Here is a 13,373-nt window from a genome sequence, read left to right as displayed (position 1 = left end):
ACTCAGTAAATTGAAGAAGAGTATAGGAGCAAAAACAAACCAAAAACCCAAACAAAACAAAAAAAACCAAAACAAATCCAATTCCACCTCCCCCCTCCCCCCCACCCCACACACACACACACACACACACACACACACACACAAAGCCCTTATGCTTGATCTTATACTGAGAAAAGTCACAGGAAAAACTGAGAAGAGAATCTGATAATTTATTTGACAAACTGCTGCTTCTACTCCTGTTCTTACAGAAACTATTGACAGACAATTAAAAAGCTTTAGGCTTAATTAAGACAGCATATAGGTACAGGTCATAATTATAGAGATCTCTCTTCTTTTCAGTGCTGTAATATGCCCACATATCCAAGCCTTTTCATGGGCAAACTGTGCTGGCATTTGTTGTCACTGGCACTTGGACTAGATGATCCTTCTAAGTCACTTCCTACTGAAATATTCTAAAGTTTTAAAGACTTTTTAGAAGGAACACAGGGCTTTCAACGAATACTCAACATACATTTGAGACCTTCAAGGAGTCAACAGAAAGAAAAGCAAAACTCACTTCCTTCTTCTTGGAAAATCACAATACAGTCCTAAAAACAAAGATAAACCTTCCTGGAAAGAGCACACAAACACTGAGAAGCATAAATACACAGAGACATGGTGAATACACAGAGCTAGAATGGCATTACAGAGCAACATTAATTGACCTCCTGTGGGCCAGTGGGCTTCATAAATGCTCTGAAATGCCTGTCAATGACAAATCTACAAGTCATGTCTCTTAAGTAATGCCCAGGTTCATGCAACATACCCTCTTCCTGCTCCTCCAGCTGTTTTATTGCTTCTGTCAGCTGTCAGGGCTCAGGTGGTGGTGCTGCAGGCAGCACGTCCAGTGGATGCCAAGGTAAAATAAATCAGAACATTTTAGCCAATTGATGCAACTGCAAGTACATGAAAAATGATTGACAGAAAATTGCTACCAAACAAAATATTGTATTATCTGTCAGCTTATGGTAGAGAAGTTTTATTTGTAGAATACCCTCACCTACACTGTTTTTTGATGCAGGAGATTCAGCTTGATTCATTAATTAAGTTCCCTCAAGAAAATCTTTCACCACAGGTAGGCTGCAGGATTTTGAAAACGTGATCATTATTAAACAATGCTTTTTATCTAAATCATGAAGAGAAAATATATTTCAGATATAAGGCCACACTATCTTTTAATTTTTTTTTCCAAAAGAATAAGTACCTCAATTAAACTGAATACTCATCTGGATAAGACAAGCTATGAAAAGGTATCTTCTTTGCCTTAAAAGGTTAGATTTTCATAGAAACACCTCCTAGAGTTTAAACTCCATGAAAAAATAAAATAAACCGATATCAAAAAGGTGAGATTCACCACCCCCAAGGCTGCTTATTTTGTATTTACTTGTTTTGCCATCCTTTATGGCTGCTACAGAGGGAACAGGCACATTTCAGCAGGGAAGTATTGGCTTTTTTGGTAAGGTGTTTTGGTTTTCCTTTATTTTTATTTTCAATAATTTAAATGAGATGTCTCAAGTTATGTACTTCCAAATTGTACTCTGCTTTTCCATCTCTACTAAGAAAAGGTATGGAAGGAATTCCAAACCTTATTTTTGAAAGCATTTAACAGTATTAAAACTCCTATTACTGGCAAAAAAATAGTCAGAGCAGCACGTTCATATTTTGAACACCTTCCTTAAATGCACACTCTCAGATGTCTAGAAAGTTCAGCATGTCCTCATACTATTTTTTTTTTTTTTTTAGAAATACAACTAAAAATTTATTTCTAATATATCCTTCAAGTGATGTGTTTCATCAAACTGCCACAGCACTTAGCACCTTTCCCTTGGTGGTTGTCCTTGTTTTGCAAAACACTGGCTTCCAAACTGTTCTGCCAGTGATCAAGTAAGATGGAAAACATAGATAAAAATATCCTCTTCTTTAGGACAGAGCTTCTTTGGCAAAGGCAGCACAAACTCCCTCACACAAGCTCTGGCACCAAGGGGAAGGGAAGGACAGAGCCATTCTTTCTGCAGGTAAGTTCTCAGGGGTTCAAGTTATGCTAAGAGTGAATAATATGTGTCAACAAGTGTCCAGTCTTCAAGACTTCATGCATTTTCTGTAGAGGCCATAAAAGAAAAACCTGACTCAGAGAAAGGTATGTGTGTATGATATTTCTTCACTCTTTGTAAAGTTCTTCTTCAGACAGTCATACCTAGATGGCTTTGTCTTTCTGGCACTTCCTCCCCAGGCTGAAATTCATGAGTACACTCTGAAAGAGACTTCTCCTTAATCTCTTCCTTGCCCTCTTAAACCCTCTGTTATGACCTGAAGTTAAGAAACACAGAATATGACCAACTAATGCAAAAGCTGATCAGCATTTACTTTGATTTTCCTTTCAAAAGCAAATTAGATAATATACTAGGAGAGAAATAATATCTGAGTGATTACTTTAAAAAACTTTTCATATCTTCTTACTCTAATACAATCATTAATAGCAATTTATGGCAAATAGTTACCAAAGATGATAATAATTTTGTACAGTTGTTCTACCAAAAAGTCATGTGTTATTCTCTAGCACTACCAAATGTACATGAATATTTAAAACTGCATCAAATAAACACCTCAATAAAAAATTAAAATACTGAAAGATCTCTTGAAATGTGCTTGTGTATGAGGGATAGTCACTCAAAATGTACTGACATGTAAAAGCTTTACCCATAGATTTTTAATACAGATGTCACCTTAAATTAACCTGTGTACATTTTAAAGGGATTCTATGAAAAATAAGAAATGTAGATCTCAACATTTTTTATACTTCCATTCTACAAGTACCTGAAGAACACAGAAGAAAAATCTATCCTCGAGAGTGTTCAATAAAGTTGATTATTTAAACAGCTGTTTGAAAAGATGTGTCAGGCTGCTTATCTGAAATGTCACATTCACATCCTCACAAATATCAAAACACAGCTAAAGTCTTTCCAATCACGGATTTGAATGACAATAGTGACATCGAGTGGTCACTGCTGTTAAACGCTGCTGTGCATTGGCACGAAAGCCCTGCCGAGACGGTAAATGCCAATGTGCAGTCAATGCGAGGGGCACACAGGGCCAGGTCAGCTCACACTGCTCCCACAGCAGCTGCAGAGCTGAGTCCATTACAGACTGCCAGCCTGCAGTTTAGTTCACGGTTTAAGTTCACAGCTTGCTCTCCTGGGCAGCCAGGGAGCAGAGACCACTCAGTAGTAAAGGATTCAATGAACCACTCGTGGTTGCTGTGCTCACTGAATCTTGCTCCTAATATGCTGATTCTTTCTTCACTCCCTTTCCAGTGCTCATTGCCACAGCAAGACAGGATTTATACTAAAAATACCCCATCCTTTTTACTTCTCTACTTTTTCATTAGTGTGTTTCATTTCTACATTTCAAAATGTTGCTCACACATTAAGGCTATGTAGCCTTAGCTGTGAGGGCAGAAATCACTGGAACTCTTGACAGGCTTGAGTGGAAGCATGGCTCTCACTCAGAGCACGTCTCAATAACACATCCTCTGCTCAAACACACTTCCATATCATGCCCTGCATCTGCAGGCTGTGCCTTCAACAGAAAGCTCTCATCAGTATCTAGAGCTATACCGAGGGAACATGCTAAGAGCCCAATGCAAAAACTTTGATCTTCAGATTTAAAGGAGGGAGTGGTCTTTTGTCTGTATGACATTTAACAGCTTCTGCACGTGGTGTGAGATTTTGGAGGAACAGAAAAGGAAAACCTTTTGATCATTGTAATAACAGCCCATATGGATAAGCAACCCCCTTCTCAAATTCATATGGTATGCACAAAATTTCCTGTTTCATTTGCATGTTGCTTTCTTCTGATATTCCCAGTCATTATTCCCTGATAAGCTACATTGGAAATAAATTATTTCTACGGCATTTCTGTAAGAAAACTAATTGAGAGTACTAAAGTAATGGATATTTACAATGGGCCTGAAGCAGATGAAAAACATAGTAGGCTTTGGTATGTACACAGGAGGCTGAGTTATCTAAAGACTTCCTGCAACTGAGATGGTTCCAGCATGGACCTGCAATAGTGCCCTTCCTGGAGCACCTCAGTGCACTTACAGAGATAAGCAGCACAGGAGACAAGGGAAGTGTCTCTCAAGCTCCCAAAGAATGTACAAAGATGTAAAAGGATGGCAGCTGGGCCCAAAACATAGGCTGTATGCATAAACAATTGGAGGAGTAGAGGAGGCCAGTGGAATGGGAGAATAATAAGTATCTGTTAGGGGACCCAGAATAATACTTCATGAGAATGTATAAATCTGTAGATTGAGTATAAAAATAATTTAAATAATGTAGCATAAGCTGTGTTGCTGAGAGATTTCAGTAATGAGATTGAAATACAAAGGATGGTTAGAAGATGTATAATTGTACTAAATTAAGTGGGACATGCATGCTGCAAATGGTATGGAATACCAGTGGTATGGAATAAGGCATGGAGATTGTGTTGAGTATGGCTGGGATGGAGTCAACCTTCCCATAGCAGGTCTCAGTGCTGTGCTTTGTACCTGCAGCTGGAAAGGTGTCAGTGTCACACACGAGTGCTTTGGCTACCCCTGAGCACTGCTCCCACAGCTTCAAGGCTGTGTCTCCAACATCCCCCCCACACTCCTAAAAGTCAGTAGGCTGGCAGTGGGCAAGAGGCTGGGAGAGGACAAAGCCAGGACAGCTGACTCAGGATGATCAAGGAGATATTCCATACCAACTACTAACATACATACATAACTACAACATACTAACATTGTACTCAGCAATAAAACTAAGAGAAAGAAGAAGAAAGAGGGGCATTTGTAATTTAGGTGTTTATTTTCTAAAGAATCCACTATGCATACCCAAGTCCTATTTCTCAGGCATTGCTGGATATCACCTGCTGGTGGGAAGTAGATAATAGATCTTTTTGTTACCCTTTGCTTCCATGTGCAGTCTTTCCTTTTTCTTTATTAAACAGCCTATGAGCTCTTCATCCTCTGTTTCTCCCCTGGGCCCTGTTAAGGACAGTGATAGAATAGCTGGATGGGCACCTGGAGACATTCAAGGTCATTCCATCACTACTTCATACAGCTCTTACCAGCCAGCTCTTCCCCATGAGAACATTACATGAAAGAACTGAAAGGTCACAGACCAATTACAGCTCAATTTATTCTATATGTGCCTTTCTAGGTGTTCTGGCCATTTCCATCAATAAAGCAATTAATCATCTGTATTCTTTTTCTGACACCAAAACAGACTGCTGAAAAGGTATCTAAAAGCTTAGAAGCAGGCATCTACTCAATAACAGGATAAAAAAAAAAAAAATCTCAATTTGTACTCCAAAATGTACAATGACCATGTTTTTTAGAGAAGTATGGGACACCTAGATATCAGAAAAGACTGATAATTCTTTTTTAATTGTCAGGCAGACATAGCACATAAAAAGCAGGCACTTTTAGAAGAGCAGTGAATGATGATATACGTTCACAAGCACAGAAGTTTTTAATGAGTTTAACACCTTACATAAGCCAACCTAAATCTATTATCTCCTTCCTTTCAGTCCAAGTAGATTCTTAAAAAGAATTGGGCAGCTTACAGTTGCATAATAAATGAATAATCAGAACACTGGAAGATTATTTTTTTTTTTTTAATATCAGATGCATAAAACTCTTCTTACCCGTCCTCTTCCTTGTTATTTTATCTCTCCTTCCCTATTTTCTTCTTCTTTCCCTTGTACTCTTCAATTATCTTTGATCAATTTAAACACTGTTTAAGGAAACAGAAAATATATTTGGATTGTCTGTGTCATTTTAAGTACAGGTATTTCTAACCCAAGCTTAAGTCTTTGAAAGAAATAATAATTAAAGAAATTTTTTTAGTATTTTCCTACAAGAACTTTAAACACTTCCAGCCTTACAGAAACAGGTTAGACTAAAATTTCCCATCTCAACTTGTCACAGAGGTTCTTATTTACCAAACTTAAATGAAATTTTCTTCCCATTTTGACACTCAAGGTGCAACAGGAAAACAAATTTCTTAATTGTTTTAAAACTGCAATGCTTTCCAATTTGAAATATTAGCTCTTTTTTAGGTAATGAAAATCTTTTAGAATCATAACAACTTGATAGATTTTTCCAGAATCACTTTCTCATTACAACAGTTCCTGAAAAGTCAGTACTCCTGACTAAATCACAGTTGTTTCCTTGCCCATGCTTCTATGCTAGAGATGGAGTCACATCATGCATATATTCCCTCTTTTATTTAGCCTATATGGACAGCACTACTACAATATAAAAAATTCAGCTTGAAGATCACATCCTAAACTAATTTGTATTTGATGCTCTTAAAAGGCATTCTTTATAAAACTTTTGAAAATTTGGCTCCAATAAACTTGCTGAGATATGAATCTATACTAGAGTTTTTCACTTACTGAAAATACTTACACAGAAATGTGTTTCCAGTTTACCAAATCACACAAAATTTCTCTTTTTGCTTGAAGACCACAAGGTGGCATGTGAAACACATAATACTGACAACATACTTGAAAGAAAGAAAAGTGGGATGTAGTTCTACCAGATGACCATAACATGAATACTCAAACAGTTTTAACAACCAGTCTAGATCTTTTGTAGGAGTTTCCTTTTTTTAGTCTGAACTCTGCATTGGAAAAGGAACAAGATGTGCAAGCCATTTATTAACAGGAGGGATTAGTTTTTTTAATATAAAAGTATATTAAAGCATTTTAACAGACAGTGGGCCTTGCTACCCACAGAGTGGGTAGCAGAGTGAATTCCAGCATATTTCTTCCAGGATTTCCATTTAGCCATTTAGCCATAAGAATCAGCTGATTATCATGCATGCAGCTTTGGTGTGCTAAATCTTCATTTTAGTGAAAATTAATTAGGAGGTTTTATTAAGCATGAAACTGTATTTTTAAATGGAAAAATATGGAATCTGGTACTGTTTTGCTACACCACGTAAGTTCTGAGCCTGTTCACACTGATGTCTGAGTACAATGAAAGTTTTTCAGCTATCTCACATATTTCTAAATTCAATAGATTCAGGAGATGGCATTGGGATGCCTAAAGGACATCAAAGATCTAACAGTGTTAATTGCTAGGAGTGATTTTTGGGTATGTTCTTCTCATGTGCTTTACCCAAGATGATAATATTATGTTTTTGCCATTGCCAACAAAATTAAATCATATTGATGTGTCCAGTTTTCTGAACTGCACTCCAGAGAAACACCTTCATTCCCCAGATCACTCCAAATGCATTCCAAACCAAATCTTTCTGCTCCATCCCAACTACAGTCTCAGCCCTTCTAGGTGATTTTATCTGTATGAAGGTGAGCTGTGGTAACCCCAGGCCAGTAACACTTTACAGGCATTTCCTATATTGACCAAATGTCATTTTGTTCATGGAAGACAGGCACAGGAAACATCTGCTCTACTCTATAACACTTGTGAAAGGGTCAAGTTAATGACTTGCTAATACCTGTGGGCATTCAGACAAATGGAACCTGCAAGAGTGTTGTACCCTGTGTAAATGGAGCCCTCAATACAGATCAGGCATATACATTGTTCAAGAAAATATTCCACCTTAATTACTGTTTCGATTTTTTGGTCTGGTTTGGTTTAGGGGCTTTTGGCCTTCTTTTTTTAGACTATTTTCTAGGATTCACCCCACCACAAACTGTTACATTTGTGACGAAAAAATGCCTTACATTATTCCCAGATGACATATGCTAATTGTTTATACAAACAGGAAGAGAAGGACATGTGTTTATGCCTGAAAAAAAATGATTAACAGGTTAATTCATTATGGCTTACTATAAATTTCTTGAAGCATAAACACTGTTGCTAAAAGTCATAAACTTTCCACATAATACTTATCAGGAAATATATCTGCTCTTAAATGAATGAGAAGCAATTGCACTTGCTAAAAAAATTACTGAGGTTTTGACTATCTGAATCACAGAATCTAGGCAAAACCTTGGAAGGTTTTCAAACCTGGAGCTGGAAACTGGGGCTATTTTTCCTATTATGAATACAGTCCTGTATGCCACTAATATGCTAAGTTCTTTCGAATCTTGACTCCTCATTTCATTTACAGATAGGCTGCATCTTAATTTGACTCCAAAGCACATAGATTTTGTCAAATAAACATGCCAATTTTTCCCTTATTTAAGTGCCAACACAAACCACAGAAAAGCAAATGTAAATGTATAACATTTCTAACTCCCACATTCCCACCTGGTTCTGTAAATCCACTTGATTACCTAGACCTTGCCTTGCAGTCCTGTAGTTAAGTAATGAATGTTATTCTCCTTTATGACTCTGTCATGACTGACAACTTGACAGCTATTTGGAAAGAATTGTAGCTATTCAAGCTAGAGGACAGAGCTCCAACACATTATGTATTTCTGGGAACTGAAATTACACACCCAGCAGATTTGCTACACTCCAGGAGGTGCCTTGAATCATAGAATCATAGAATGGTTAGGGTTGGAAGGGACCTTAAACATCTAGTTCCAAACCCCCTGCCATTAGTAGGGATACCTCCACTAGATCAGCTTGCTCAAAGCTCTATCCAACCTGGACATGAACAATTCAGGGATGGGGCATCCACAACTTCTTTGGGCAAGCTGTTCCAGTGCCTCATCATCCTTATAGTAAAGAATTTTTTTCTGATATCTAATCTAAGCCAACACTCTTGAGATTCCACTTCCCCTGTAACTACATGCTCTTGTAAAAAATCCCTCTCCATTTTCTTTGTACAGTCCTTTCAGGTACTGGAAGGTTGCAAATACCCCAAAGCCTTCTGTTTTCCAGGTTAAACAAACTCAACTCCCTTGCCTTTCCTTGTGGGAGAGGTGCTCCATCCCTCTGATCATTTTGCTGACCTCCCCTGGACTCACTCCAACAGGTTCATGTATTTCCTGTGCTGGGGATCCCAGAGCTGGATGCAGCACTCCAGGTGGGTCTCAGAAGAGCAGAGCTGAGGGGCAAAATCACCTCTCCTGACATAGTGGCTTTGCATCAAATCTGCTGTACTTGTATAATAGTTTAAATTTTAAAAGAGAAAATAAATGGGGGGAAAAAACTTGCTCGAATTCACTGCTGAAAGAAAATTTTTCAGCTTTCTTTCAGCTGAACTAATTTTATGGGAAACACCAAGAAGAGCAGCATTTTGAACTGAAAAGCAAAATAAAGGTTAAAACCCAGGAGTAGGGGGAAGGGGGAAACTGAAGTATTTGAGAAAATACTCAGCACAAAAAACGCACATAGACTAATCCTGAACACAGCAGACCACTGAATACCTAATACTACCTGTGCTTGTAAAGTTGGAGGTGTCAGGGAATGCTCCTAGGCCTGGCACTCATCTTCCAACAGGAGATAATTCTGTAAGAATTGTATTAGAATAATCCTTTTTGGCTCATGAGAAATACTGCTTTCCTAATAATCTCCATGGTTCAGGAATTAGGAAATACTCTGAACAGGCATTTCTGATTCAGATTCTATTTTAGATGGATGATAGTCATCCCCTGCTAATAGTCCTTGTTGCTAGGAAATGGCCAAAGACAATTTTGTTATATTCAGCACCCAGGATGGACCTGGGCTTCACCTGGCCCTGGAGAAGCCACATGTTAACATACATGTACAGAAGAATACCACAGTGCTATTGTGTCTAAAGAGAATTTTGCAAAATCACCCCCTCTTTTCCTTCCTCCTCTGCCAACCTTTTGCATCTGCATTACTTCTACACAGAAAGCTTCTCTGGGTTCATGCAAAACCAGGGGCTAGGAACAGGACTGCTTCCATAAAGTTGCTCAGGTCCCACAAGCAAGTGGAGAAAAGAGGGAGTTCAATGAAAATAGCAAATAAACACTGAAATGGTTCAAGTGTGGGGTGGCTTTGTTAAATTGCTAGGGCTGAAAGGAAATGTCATTTACCTTCAAAAGAGCACTAGAGCTTATCCTGATATTACATTCATGATGTGTCATCACCACATGGGCACCAACAGTAGCATAATACGGTTATGCTAAAAAATCCAGGTGACTCAGAAGCATCAAACCCCAAGCACTCCCTCCCTCCTTCCCTCCAAACTGCTAGAAAAGCTTTCAGCAGCTCTGCTCCTCGATTCAGTCAGCTGGGTAGTGTCAACATGTTGTAATAGCTGGATACAAGTACTTTCATGCAGCTCTCTTAATATAAAATTGTGTCAACAGACATCTAAAACCACAGGTAACAGCTTCCAAAAGAGTTCAGATGCTTAGGAATGGCCCACCTAGAGTGTGGCACATGCTAACAAGGAAGGGTTGTTTGATGCTGGCAGAACACACAGAGGATTTCAAAGGCTGTTGGTTTCCATGGTGGTGGCACTCATCACCAGTAGATCTGAGCAAGTCTATCATTACATTCCCAGTGTGACAGCAGGAAAAACAGGATCTCAGCCAGAATCTAAACACCTGTTGAATTGTTTCAGAAAAAAAAAAATAATTGTTTCAGTAAGAACAAACACAATTAAAGAAGTTACTAGCAAAGTCCTTCCTGCAATGTGGATAGTACAAAATATTCAGGAAAAATATTCCTTTTAAAAAGGCTATTATAACTAAATATCCCTTGTCTTTTTATGTAAAAGCTTGACAAATGCACAAAATAAAAAGCAGGGACAGAGGCATTGTGATTACTGAATGAAATCTCATTTTCTAAAACAGGGTTTTCCATGCAGCTCCAAAGACACAACTAAAATTCAGAGCATAAATATCAAGTGCTAAGAGGAAAAAAAGGACATTTCCCCAAATTTTTCAGGATATTTAAGAGGTAAAAGGGTCCATCATGGTTAACTCCAACAGCAAAAATACAGTAAAGTTGTTTGAGATATAAAATCATCATCATGCAACCATAGCTTCGTTCAATCTGACCATCTTGTCTTGACAACAGATTTCTACCATTATGAAAACACAGTCAATCTGGTGAACTGCAAAAAAAAAAAAAAAAAAAAAAAAACCCAAAAAAAAAACTAGACTTGGTGCTTAATATCCATAAAAATGAAAGCACTAAAATTGTTTGGTAGAGGAACAAGGCTGAAATAAATTGAAAAAGAAAAAGAATCTCTATATTTATAAAGATATGCAGGTACTGTGAATTTTTTTAAACATACACATGAATATAAAAGGGTACATGTATATCTATGTATAAGAGGCCTGGTTTTCAGGTGGAGACACCCAGGAAAAGATATGTATTTTGTACCCTATTCTCAACATCAGTGTGAATCCCTGTTTACAGCAGAAATCTAAAAGCTCTTTCCAGACTATGCTGCCCACAGGGAAGAATGTCAAAGAGCAAATACCACCTCAGTGTGGAAAGTGTGCTTAATTTCAGTTGTTATTTTACTTGATCTCTTACAGAGATACAAGGAATGGAAAGTGTTTTACAAGTCAGCATCATGATGTATCATATCGTAGTTAGCTGCCCTCCAGGATTTCGCAACCTGAAGGAAGACTAAGCCCATTGCCATAACTTTCACACTTTCAGAATAATTTTTTCAATTTTAAATTCAAGAAAATTACAGTCATTACAACACTAATCAAACCACTATGAATCCTACACACACAAAAAGTATCCTCTTTGCTGTGGACTTTGCTTACCTCAGTATCAGTAGGGATCTTCAGGAAATTTCCATGTGAAAGGATGAGTCAGATCACTTAAAAATGAAAAAGACTGTGTGGGAAATCTCACAAGTTAGAATTTTAAAGAAGTAAACTACAGGCAGTTATTTATCTGCCACATGCTATAAATACTGTTTCTATCATTTAGACACAGTATTTATCAAAAGTTTAATCTACCTTAGGATCTCAGCCTCACCCCCCAAGCTGCCATTAGGGTTAGGGTTTGGGGTGTGAGGAGGACTACAGCTCCAGGAACACTGCACCTGGAAGAGGCATGACAAGAGAAGCATGGCACTGCTCCAACAGTGCTGCCTCCACATCCACTTATTAGAATCACAGTAATTTTCTTGGGGTTTAAGTCAGTGTACTTAACACTATAAATATACATTAAATCAACACAGCACACAGTAACAAGATGCACAAATAAATTTTCAGTATAGTGGCATTTTAATGGCAAGGACTGTAACTCTGTATGTACACCGTGGTTTTATAATGCAAGCTCATGGTAATTGTCCTTTGCATATCATTTTCTTTTGGGGAAAAAAAAAATCTTCCTTATACATCAAATTTAAAACTGTATGACTAATGGTACTACCAACATGGTTAATACACAGAGGGATATACATAAACAGATACCCAAAACTTGCATAGTGCAAACATTGCCTCACAGTTTTGGGAAACCACCTAGTGTTTCTAAAGGAAATGGACTAACTGAAAACTGAAAGTAAAGTAAGTCACTGGTGGCTTTACGTGGTTGCTCATATGTTCATAATGCTGAAGCATTTGGAGGATACAAATCATCCAAGATACAAGAAAACTGGAAAAGCCACACAACTACCAAAGTGCTAGGACCTAGACATGTCTTAAAATGAACGTTGTGAAATATTGAACATATTGTAGTTTGAAAACTTAGGTATTTTCCCGCATTCTCTGGTCCATATCCACGAGTGGGAGAAAAGAGAGGTGAAAAGCCACAGGCACTTAGCCCCTGATCCACACACATGGAAAGGCAAGTGAGTTGCTCTATTTACCTTTACTTCATCCTATGGAACTGTCACTCCTTCTGGAAAGCCAGAAACTTCCACTTTTAAATTAAATTACTTTGTTAGTCTGTGAGAACTTGGCTTGGAGAGCAGGCTTTGCAAAAGCTTCCTGTGCAGCCTCCGCATAAAGCTGCCATAAATACATCAGCGTGTCAGACAGCTCGCTATGAGCAGGAGGGGCAAGGGTGAACTTGCACTTACTGGAAATTTCGAAATTACCTTTTTGAAATGCCGCTATCCTCAAAAATCTTCCTAGGACAAACACGGAGGAGATAAGCGACTGCATGAGACAAAGCTTTTCTCACTTCGCTTGAGCAACGAGTATACACCGGGATGGGGCTTTGAGCAACCTGGTCTAGTGGCAGAGGAATCGGGACTAGATGATCCTTAAAGTCCCTTCCAACCCACACCATTCTACGATTCTATGCTGTGAAGAATTCCCTGCGGGGATCAGCGCTCGGCTCTGGCATCCTGCATCACCTTTCGAGCGCAGAATTCGCCCGGGCGGAGGGCGCTGCCTCCTCCTCCTCTCCAGCGCAGGGGATGCTCCTTGGGACGGGACGGGACGGGACGGGACGGGACGGGACGGGACGGGACGGGACGGGACGG

General features: G+C 38.6%; 1 long non-coding RNA gene across 3 annotated transcripts; it reads right to left on the bottom strand.

The window, feature by feature from the left end:
• Positions 1–281: 281 nt before the first annotated feature.
• On the bottom strand, positions 282–13,335 carry LOC130249268 (uncharacterized). 3 transcript variants are annotated; one of them, XR_008839765.1, is made up of 6 exons: positions 12,984–13,335; positions 11,701–11,773; positions 10,338–10,518; positions 5,725–5,813; positions 1,040–1,119; positions 282–935 (listed from the first exon to the last, which is right to left on the bottom strand). It is a non-coding gene; the product is annotated as an uncharacterized LOC130249268 (long non-coding RNA). The 3 variants fall into 3 exon arrangements; XR_008839764.1 differs by having other exon boundaries at positions 11,701–11,756; positions 13,245–13,335; XR_008839766.1 differs by lacking the exons at positions 282–935; positions 1,040–1,119 and adding an exon at positions 4,861–5,062.
• Positions 13,336–13,373: the final 38 nt, after the last annotated feature.

This window comes from Oenanthe melanoleuca, chromosome 2 (assembly GCF_029582105.1).
Source record: "Oenanthe melanoleuca isolate GR-GAL-2019-014 chromosome 2, OMel1.0, whole genome shotgun sequence".
NCBI classification, from domain to species: Eukaryota; Metazoa; Chordata; class Aves; order Passeriformes; family Muscicapidae; genus Oenanthe; species Oenanthe melanoleuca.
This window is presented reverse-complemented; position numbering and strand designations above follow the sequence as displayed.